The sequence below is a fragment of the Aptenodytes forsteri genome, unplaced genomic scaffold, assembly GCF_000699145.1.
Source record: "Aptenodytes forsteri isolate BGI_AS27 unplaced genomic scaffold, ASM69914v1 Scaffold87, whole genome shotgun sequence".
NCBI classification, from domain to species: Eukaryota; Metazoa; Chordata; class Aves; order Sphenisciformes; family Spheniscidae; genus Aptenodytes; species Aptenodytes forsteri.
Window position 1 is genome coordinate 2,054,201 of NW_008796041.1, and position 11,040 is coordinate 2,065,240.

At 44.4% G+C, this 11,040-nt stretch overlaps 1 long non-coding RNA gene across 1 annotated transcript; it reads right to left on the minus strand.

Annotated features, from left to right (window-relative positions):
* Positions 1–1,498: 1,498 nt before the first annotated feature.
* LOC109279655 lies at positions 1,499–9,887 on the minus strand. Its single transcript, XR_002086277.1, has 2 exons — positions 9,826–9,887; positions 1,499–1,553 (listed from the first exon to the last, which is right to left on the minus strand). It is a non-coding gene; the product is annotated as an uncharacterized LOC109279655 (long non-coding RNA).
* Between the last annotated feature and the right edge of the window lie 1,153 nt (positions 9,888–11,040).

Consider the following 11,040-nt stretch of genomic DNA (forward strand, 5'->3'; position numbering starts at 1 on the left):
TCCCTGGCACGGACTTCTCAATTTGGCCGCTAGGCAAGATGCTTGATAACAGAGCTGGTATGTTCTTAATGAGTTTGGGTTTTTTGGTTTGTTTTTTTGGTTTTGTTTTTTTTTTTAATTTGCCTAAAAGTCTAACACTTTTGCAGAAGAGCACCAACAGTTTTGTGTAGTTCTAAGCACAGGTGGATTGTATACACTGGAAATGTTTAGCTCTGGATCTACCCTTATGGTTTGAAGCACCCAAAATGTAGACTAAGCTCTTCTCTTGGGAGAGACAGCAGGCCAGTTCTGGAGTCATGGGGCTTTGCGCAGCCTTGATTTGTCCTAAGATATATCCACCACTTAATATGGGGACATAACAGAACAAAGAGTCTCTTCTCCTGAGAAGCCTCCCTTGTAATTGAAGTTAAATGAATGACAACCACTATGTAGGGAAAAAAAGCTTCACTCAGGGGAAGAAACTCAAAAGTAGGTCTTCATTTTTTGTGGGTACTATGGAATGAATGAGAGTGATGTCAGATGTAATATAACACTGGAGTGGAAAGGCTAACAGAAAAAGACACACTAACACTGCACTGGCTAGTTCTAGACATGAGCTATCCATTAAAAGTAAGTCAAAACCCTCAACTTAATTTTGTACATATGCCATCCCAACCCCCAGCCTCTCTCTGGGTGTTTTAAAGCTGCAAGAGCAAATTTGTCTTCTCAGAAAATATCTCCCTTGGAGGCAAAGACACTGTGTACACAAGAGCACCGGCAGCTTCTAGCGGCTTCCAAACACTAACAGTTCCTTGCAAAATTCCCAGATGAAGAGAAATTCTCCCAAACTGCCATCATCTTCATTAAAACCTTTCTAGTTTGGTCTAGTCCAGTCTATGAATATATTCCATGCCCATGCAGAAGCCAACTGGTTGCCATAAAATGCCATCATTTGCTCTTTGCGGGTAATCCATTATACCGTTACATTGTTAAGTCCAGAAGGCAAATACGACAGAGTTATACTGGGATTAATTTGGTCCCTGACATAATGCACACCCTGGGCACAATCCAGAGGAAACATATGGCTCGCCGGTGAGGAAGCAAGTGTTTTCCCTCCAGGTGGCTGGCCCAGGTTGGTTATCCTGGCAGAAAGAGGTCTTTGTTCTGCAGCCCTACCCAGCTTGGGCTTTCCAGGAGTTCAAAACCCACAAATAAAAATGTAAAGGCATAACGTGTGATCTTGCCCTCATACAAGGTTTCTCTGTGAGCAGCTATGAGTGTTAGTGTGGCTACTACTTATTTACACTTGTGTGAGAAGAGTTTTCAAAGCCAAGGAGCTCAAAAGAAACCTCTGTAAAAGTGTGTGTTTGTCCACAGGTGTTTCTACAGCGTGAGAAACCGACAGCCTCATTTCCTGGCCTCTGGGGAACAGGTTGTCTGTAGCTGTATCCCATGGGAAGGGCTTGCCATCACGCACTTACCTGACACAAAAGTACAAAACAACTGGTCCTGACTTTTTGGGGAAGTCATGTTCCAGCACTCGGCGGTCCAGCTGAAGCCAGTTCAAGTGTCCCCTGGCAAGAGAAGAGACAGTTTTGAGCCCGGCACTGAAGAGGTTTCTCGCTACTCATTGCAATGAGGTCTGAGGTGTTACAAAAGACGAACTGAAGCGTATGCTATTTGCCCTCGGCTATTGCATGATATTTGAAAAACACACGGTAAATGTTTGAGGAGTGGAGGCGATATCATCCTGGCAACATTTCAGTCTGGGAATCAAACTGCTAAAGTTCAATCTGTCAGGGTGAAAGCTGGCAGCACCGAGCAGGCAGGACAGCCCAAAATGTTATGAGCTTCACCTTTTTATTACAACCCCCTGGTGCAGTTGTATCATTAAAAGTCTGTCAAGATTTTCATTAGAAATCCTTATTGTTAAGAGTTTCCACAACGCTTGCAATATTTCACTCAAGGCTAAACCTGACTCTACAGCCTCAGACAGTTTACTTACCACCCACATGGCTGCAATAGCCTCTCTAGATTTGCCCAGCCTTCGGTTTTCCTCCTTCAGAGAGCTCCTGAAAAACAGCTGCTCCATGAAGCATTCCAGCTCCAATTACCACATGCTGCTTTTCTTTTGCCTAGATGGTACCTGTCGCTATTATTTTCTCCTATAATTTATCCATTTGTGCCTTGCTGCTGGAAGCTTTCCTGGGCAGGAGCTCTGTTCTTTGTCACGTTCACCACATTGTAGAGTGCTGTGTGTGCGTGAAAGGTATTTTATAAATACCATGATTTGTATTACAGGGGCATCTCACTCCCCAGCTGAGATAAAGGCCCTGTTAAATTAGGCACTGTGGAAATACGTAGGGTAAAATTCAGGCCCCACTGAAGTCAGCGGGAATTTTGCCATTGCCTTCAGTGATGCTAGGGCTGCATCCTGTGAGCGTTTTGCTATTGATTTCAGTCAGACCAGATTTCACCCAGAGGGAGAGGCAGCCCATGCCTTCAGCACTCTGCTGTCTAGACAAGCAAGGGGAGAGAGAATTGAAGTGATTTTGGGGAGAATCTTGCAGCAAATAAAGCAGGAAATGGAACTCAGATGTCCTGAGCTCTGTTCCAGTGACTATTCACCAGCTCATGCTAATCCTCAAGAATAATTCTTCATTCCACTAAAAAGAAAAAAAAAAAAGCAAAAAAAAAAAAGCTTGGTTTAAAAAAAAGCATTAAATTAACTTCTAGGGTTGCCACAAGCCTTAGCAATGTACCCTGTCAGCAAACATACTCGGCTTTCACAAGGGTCTGCCCGTTACTCCTTAGCAGCGCATGTGCTTTGGGCAACTGAGAAGCCCCTTTGGAAAGTAAGCAACAACATCTATTTAGCAATTTAACCGGATTTATAGCTCCCCGACTCCATCTTTTCTAGAAAAATAAATAAAGGGGAAAGTAGCAATTTCAGGAGGCTTTGAATCACCTGGGTTCAATCTGAATTTCTGTACGGCTGCCCTGGCTTATGTAGATGCAGAAGAGGATGGGCAGCTCGCGGGCCTTCAAGCCCAGGCAGCTCTGGGCTGCCCTGGAGATCAGCTGGGACATCGTGCACGCTCACCTCAGCGCAGCACCCTGCTTTGCACTGTCTAAGGGATTCAAAATTACTTGTGAGCTCCACTCATCACTCCAGTGGGTTCAGGATCAGACATTTATAAACAGCCTTTGCATCTATTTTGCAAGAGTACCAAGTCTCAACTAGCTACAAGTGATACATGTGGAGTTGGGGACTTTTCAAACTCATCCTGGACATCTTTTGGTGTACAAAAAGAATGAAAACCTTTTTTATCCCCTGCTCTAGACACCTGTGTGTTTCTCTCCAAGATATTTTAACTTTTAGTCAGTTCTTTCTCTAGATAAAGTTTTTAAATAAGTTTTTGCTCTATTTGTTTTTCTCTAGGTAAAGGGCAGCCTGAACTGTGTCTTAGGGGCACAGACTTACCAGCAGCGTGGCTATTGGAAAGGGGTGACATAATGCAGATTTTCAAGCCCAACCAGTCATTTCATATATCTCTATTGCAGTACACGGGCTGAGGGCAAGTCTGTCCAGCCTAGGACAGTGCTGTGCAGTGATACTGCCCGGGATCAGGGGTGAGGATGGCAGTGTTAACGGGGCCAGGTGTATGGGCTAACTGGTCTTGCTCTCGGCAGGCTGTGTAGCTGGGCATGCAGCACGATGGGGTCTCCTTCCATCATTTCTGCTGCTGGGATGCGGTCGCCCAGTGCTAGTGTGGGATCCCTGCAACGTGCCCTGTTGTTCAGCACAGATATGTACTTTAAGAAGGCTTGGTTTCTAGAAGACAGGTGCTCCAGGCTGTCAGAAAATAAGCCCTATTGAAAGATTCTCAGCCTGGGCACCCAAAAATTAGAGGTGTCCACATTTCCCGCTGCATCCCCCTTCTTGAAATTTGTCCTTTTTCTTTTTTTTTTTTTTTTTTGTCCTGAAGTGCTGTTATGTTTCTTTCAACAGGACTCAGGAAGGCTGAAATTAACTGTGAAGGCCACAGTATGCATGGGGATTGAAACTAGACATGCTTACCCATTCCTAGCCAAAGTACAAAACGAGCATTTAATCATGTAGGCCAACGAAACACTGTCAGAGCAAGGAAAAGCCACACTAAGCCTGACATTCTATCCTGAACCTGTCCAGCTGCATTTGTATCACCAAAGTAGCAGCCACCAGCAGCTGATGGCATTACACACTGGTTCCCACCGAGACCGATTTGTTGACAATGGACTTACTGCCTACCTCTATGTTTATTCAACAGAAATGTCTGGGTTTGCCTAATGTGTACAACGAAGGGTTGAGAAGCCATGGTGCACAGAACAATAATTCACTTCAAGGTATTTCTCATTTTGAAAAGACTTGCTCTTTTCATTCTCGCTGCATTTTAACTTGAGAAACTGGTTGATATAATCAGTACAAAAAGAATATATGCATATACGTATGCATACCAGGTTACACATTTATGTCGCACGCGTACACAGTTGTGCGTACTGCATAACATTTAATTGCCACCGAGTTTTTGGGTTGAAGAGTTTCATTACTCTCATCTGCATGGAGCTTAAATCCAAAGCTCCTTCAGGGGAGGAAGGTCACTTAAATCACTGCCAGGAGCTAACTGCTCACTGTACTCAATTACCACTTACAATCTTTCATCACCGAGGGCTTCTGCACTGCAGATTGTCACCTAACTCTTTGTTTTCAAGCGTGCATGTGTGGCATGTAGAGAACAGCAGCAGTGAACAATCACTGGCATCCGCCTGTGAATGTGGTCTATCGGGGAGCCAAACTCCAATGCCGTTACACCACAAAACGCTTTGCTCTGCAAGCCGTCTTCCTGTCTTCAGCAGAACTATTCATGGAGCACAATCCCATGTAAGACGAGAAAAGTATGGGCATATAACCCTAGGCATGTAGTAATCCTGACAGTTTTAATGGACCAATTTAAGCAGCTTGCACTGGGATCCCATTCATACGTGCCCATGTCTAGCTGGATTTCCTTCACGGTTCAATTTAGAGACACAAAGTAGCTTTTGTTTCATTATCACCATTGATTTGTTCATTTAGGTATTTATCAGTGTATTCACAAATAATGGTGCAAACAGTTTTGGGTGACCTATAGGGAGGTTGAATATTGGAAGCCAGATCATTTTTCTCTGTTGGTTGTACTCATGTTGGCAGTTAAACTGGTGTGTCAATAACAAATACATAATCACTTTTAGAAAAAGAAACTGAGTCCATTTAGGTTACAGACTGAGTATGGATTTTGGTGCCCAGGGTTCATATTGTCAATTGCAAGGAGAGGTTCTGTTTTCTTTTATCAGGGCTTTCAGTAAAGAGTGGTACATCAATGAATATTTTGCCTCCAGGTGGTTCTGTTTATACAGTTTTACTGGTTAGTGTCCAGTTTTCTGAAAAGTGGATCCACATTGATTTGTATTATAAAGGTATTTGGAACAATAAACCAACTCACGCCCCTTCAGTGTCAAACTCATGTTGAATTGAATGGACATTGAGAATGACCAATTCACATAATAGAAACCATATAAACTATTTTACGTTTCCATCAATCACAACAGAAACAAAAAAAACCTTAAGCTCACAGATTTTCTCTTTTAAGGTCTTAATCTTCAACAAAAATACTTTTGAAGGGGTTGCAAAGCTCAAGGAGCTATGTGAGTTTAACTGTACAGATATTGCAAAACGGTGGACTTGGTGACAAAGGAACTGGTCTATCGCCAGAGCGGAACATTATTCTGAAAGCTGCACCCTCCATTGGACTGGCTGGGGGGGGGGGGGGAGGGGCCGCGGACACCTGGCCTCATTTTGGCCCTGCCACATGGCTGCAGGGTGGAAATAGGCTTCCCCCCAGTTCCCAGAGATGAGAGAGTTTTCCAGGGAAGAGTGGTACCCTGCTCTTCCCTTGCCATCCACGGGATCCATAAGCCATAGGATCCTGGGCTGAGCAAGGGCACACTCTGTCACTACCTTATCACGTTAGTACACTCTCTAGCACAAGTGTAACACAAATAATGGGGGCCTCAATGCCTTGCAGTTTTTATCCTATATATTAGCTAGCTGAAGAAGCTGCTCTGCAGGTTCTCCTCTGGCAAGGGAGCAAAAGGGTTTGGATGAGCTTTTGGTTGGACCCACAGAGAGGGGGAGCTGTGGAATGCAAAAGTTGGTAGTTCTCCATGGAGCAGGTGACTCATGTCTAAGGACAAGTAAAGGAGGTGGAAAACCTGCCCGTGGCCCAGATGGGGCGTCTGCAGCAAACAGAAGGGTAATCCTGACCACTTGCTCTCAGTGAATGCTGGGAAAGCTGATGCCAAGGGAAAGGGCGGTTAGCGGAGATTCATAATCAGCTAAACTAAAAAAAAAATGCCCTTTCCCCATTCCTTTTCACTCCTAATCAAACAGCATATAGCTCTTCCAGCTTCATGTGAAGCTTTGCCTCACGTGCTGTACAGGGACACCCTTTTGACCTGTGCTCTCCCGCAGTTAATGGCTCACACCATAAAGTGTTCCTATGATCATTAAAATAGGAGGCGTTATTCTCCCCTCCATAATAGTCTGACAATCTAATTTTAGTCACGCTGAATGCAGTAATGACCCTATATTATCACAAGAAACTATTAAGTTGCCAACGCAAAGGTTGTTCCTATTGATTTTCTTCTTAGGTTGTCATGATAGAGCACAACTAATGAATGGAAATCCCCAGTCCAAATCATTTCTAAATAAATTACTCTCATAGAGCTTTTACTCTTCAATAGAAGAATTGATTTAATACTTTAGTGGCTTTTCTTCTTTCTAAACTTGCAATTTAGCCAACCCCAGACTACATTTATGAACCAGGCTTGTTCTGTTTTAGCTGGTTATGAGTTCCCTTCAAGTAAGGCACATGGAAACTCAGTGAAGAGAAGGAAATCCCTGAGGGGATTTCACAGAATTAAAGGGTTTCTTTTTGTGTGCCTGGTCTGTATCAGCTATAGGGCTGCGTTAGGTGCTCTGCAAACACATTAAGAGACTGTTTTTCCTACTTTTTGAAGAAAGGGGTTTTTTTAAACTTCCATGTCACATTGCAGGTTAAGATCTGTGGTACACACAGCCCAGTTTATTTTCTGAAGGTAACATGGGGCATCTATTTCCAAGACCCAGTCCAACCCCTCAAGTATATTTTTTGGCTGTGTTCAGTCAAATAAAACAATCGCTGTTCATGCCAACTCTATTCAAAGCTTTTTACAACTGAAGAGGAAATATTTTTGTCAAGGTTATTTTCACAGCACTGAAGAAGCCTCAGTGCAAAGGTCAGACTCACTGTGGGACAGCAGAAGGGCTGCAGACCAAGCTTCATATCAGCTAGGACTTACTGGCATGTTTCTGGGTTGCATTTACTAGATTTAATGAGGGTGTCCCCAAATCTTTCATCTGGGCTGGCTGAGCATCTCCTAAAATGCACCCTGCCCCATCTTGACTACAGGTCAAGAAGGTGCCCAAGTGAGTGGATGCCATCACCTCACCCTTTGAAATCCTGTCTAGACAGTGTGTATCCATCTGCATCTGCTGTGCATCTTTGAGCACTGCCTCGACAGCCTCTGTCAGCCTCTCGCGCTTCCTCCCATTGCTAACCCATTGCTCACGCCGCCCCGTGTTAAACCTGGAAGCCCCAGGGGAGGCTGGGCTCTCTCTAATTGCTGACACCTCCTCATTAGCTTCCCTTGCACTCCCAGGGGAGCCCTGTGCCCACTCAGCTGAGCTGAGAGCTGGGACTTGCTCAGCTGCTATCTGGTTGCAGTCTGATGTGTTTCTTGTTTTTAACCTGTGCTGTTAGGACTGTTAAGGGAACATTTTCATCTCTGAGCCTGCTTTGGCTTCCCTGCATGGCTTTCCTGCACCCCTCAGGCAGCACTCACTGAGTAACTTGCTCTCTCCAATAAGAAGTAACGCCTTGGTGAGGAGCAATTTCTTCCTCCTGCTTTATAAATTTCCAGTGCCTCCTGCTGTTCCTCCTTTGAGGACCAGTCTCATTAATTTGTGTTGGGTTGGAGATCCCCTACAGGGCTGAGCTGCTCACGTCAGTGAGATGGGATGGATTCTGGGATCTCCTCTGATTCGGGTCCTGCTTCTGCACGTGCCTGATGCTGAGCGTTCCTCCATCCTGGGAGCTCTGTCCTGAGATGGCCTCAGGCTGCCCAAGGCAGGCGCTTGCCAAAGGAACTGGCTCTAGAGGGGCGATCGCTGCTGAGATGAATGTGGATATGTTTGTGCAATTATCCAGCAGCCTCTGATTACCCGATCCCGAATCATTATTCCAGCAGATAATTTACATTTCCCTGCCACTTCAGCAGGAGAGCAGAGCTGGCTCATGACAGCAATACTGCTGACTCAGCTGTTCTGTGAACACAGCATTGGCTTGAAAATCTCGTTTTTTTAAAACAATATAGGTGCAGGAAGCCTCTTCCTGATTAATATACAACCCCCCCACCTATTGCAAACCAAGGTGGAGTATGGGGGGCGCGCATACAAGACACAGTCCATATGTCGAGGACAGTCTAACTACAGAGAGAAAACAGGCAGCTGGAAAAAAGTAGCAGAGACTGTGCAGTAGCAGAGAGGTCAAAGTCTAGGACTAATCATAGCATTTGGCAGACCTTCAATGTTTCTCCAGTGCTAATTTTATACTTGCATTTTAAACAGGGGGTAGAAATGGCTTGTCTTGAGACAAAACCTCAAATTTTGTGGTAATACTAGGACCCTGGGAGCTGGGGTTCAAGGTGAACAACCAACATTGCCTGAGGTGACTGCAGTGTCAGGGTCGCATCCTTTGGTTTAGCTCAGCCATAAGGCTGTTGTGTGATTCCTGGTAAGGTCAAATCCCTTCTATAATGGAAATTTTATATTTATAAACGCTTTTCGTTCACGTTAAATTTGGCAATCCCTTCCTTTCCCACGCTTTCTTCTTTCCCTTTTTAAAGAAAGTCTAATCTGGGATCTAAAACATCAGAAATAATAGAGTAATTTTGTCTTTTTTTTTTTTTTCCCCTTGAAATAATTTAGCTCCAGGGACACCTTATTGCAGCCTTCCAGTACCTGAAGGGGACCTACAAGAAAGCTGGAGAGGGACTTTTTACAAGGGCATGTAGTGATAGGACAAAGGCTAATGGCTTCAAATTGAAAGAGGGTAGATTTAGATTAGATATAAGGAAGAAATTCTTCACTCTGAGGATGGTGAGGCACTGGCACAGGTTGCCCAGAGAAGTTGTAGATGGCCCCTCCCTGGAAGTGTTCAAGACCAGGTTGGATGGGGCTTTGTGCAATCTGGTCTAGTGCAAGATGTCCCTGCCCACAGCAGGGGGGTTGGGAAAAGGAGATCTGTAAGGTCCCTTCCAACACAAACCATTCTATGATTCTATGATTACTTTTAAACCTGCTTGAGTGAATAAAAAGATTAACATTTTAATTGAACATTTCCACCAATCTATAATAATTTCGAACGAGTGAGTGGTTCTTAAGTCCAATGTCAAATGACACCAACTCTTTGAACATGGGATTAGGAAGGGATTGTTACTGCCTTTGTACACCTCCGGCCATGCTTAACGTGCCATGAGAGGCCTTAAGCCCTCTGAAGAAGAGGCAGTGCAGGACAGACTCTGATGTGAGGCCCATGGCTCCTAGACCTTGGTCTAGGACCTTGGGGTACGCAGGTATTCTACGCTGGTCATTTTGCTTAGGATAAAACTCCACCAAGATTTCCTGTGATCTAAGAGTTGCCTCTTAGGTCTTTAATTCCTCGCACTTACGTTTCATCTGTGAATGCAATTCCAAAGTACTCCTTCTCCTTCAGGTTGAAATGAGATGCCACCAAGTCAAGCAACTCCTTGGCCAAAAGCTTTGGCTGGAAAACAAGAACGGAAGAAAGTGATTAATGAGGAGAACTTGGATATAACTGAACTGTGCTTCTGGAGGGAAATGCTATCCTTGAAGGTATTCCACTGCCATTGGTTTTATGTTCCCTCTGGTGTTCAAGCTAAAGCTTAAGCAACATTAGCTCCTTGAAATAAGCAGTAGTTTCCCTCCTAGGTAAATACTAAAAACCTGGCGATTCTGACCTCTTCAGTGTTTAATGTCTCTGCAGACAGATGACCTGCCACCTGCCAGTGTTCAGATCTACCATGACCAGCGCACTCATGCCTCTCTGATAATTTCAGTTGTTAAAGCTTTTTATCAAGGACCTTTGCAAACACATTTCAGACACCCGCTCTCACACACACAGCACAGATATACGCTCATAACACTAAGAAAATACATAGTGCCAAAAGATAGGATGTGACAGGACCAAATGAGAAGTAAATGACAGAACAAAATAGTTTCCCATTCAGTATTGCTTGTCATTTATGGATAAGGATGTGTCCTCAAATTTAGGCACTTGGAAGGAAAGAAAGGAAAGTAACACACACTTTCAAAATACCCTTTGTAAGACTGTAAAAGCCAAGCTCAGAGAAGCTGTTCACCCCATACAGAGGATGGTACATTACTACCATGGGGCAATTCTGCCTTTTCTGCAAAGTCTTATTTGACTTTTAAGTCTAACGTGTCCTTCTCCCTCTGTGAATTTTCACCACCTCTGCTGAGCTCCTGTGTTTCATACCAGACTACTGAAGTCTTGGCCATAACAGAGCTCTTGTCCTATCACTGGTAGGAAACATGGGTACAAAGGATCTAGGTAGATGCAACCTGTGATCCCACAGCCTGTAATAGCCCCAGATCCCAGAGCTGTAATGGTCACAGCAGCACTGGCACAGCTGGGGTCAGAGATCCCAGCTGTGTTCCCTGGTGACTGCTCCTAAGGATTTGGTCTACAAATCTCTGTGTTGCAAGCCTCAGTGAAAATAAAGCTGTCTGCAGGCTTGACTGCCCCAATGAGTCTGCCAAGCAGCTGAGTCAGTTACTCCAGACGTGAACCTGTTGTTAAATGGAGATGAAATGATGATGCTGTACAGAAAATGAGTGGTGGG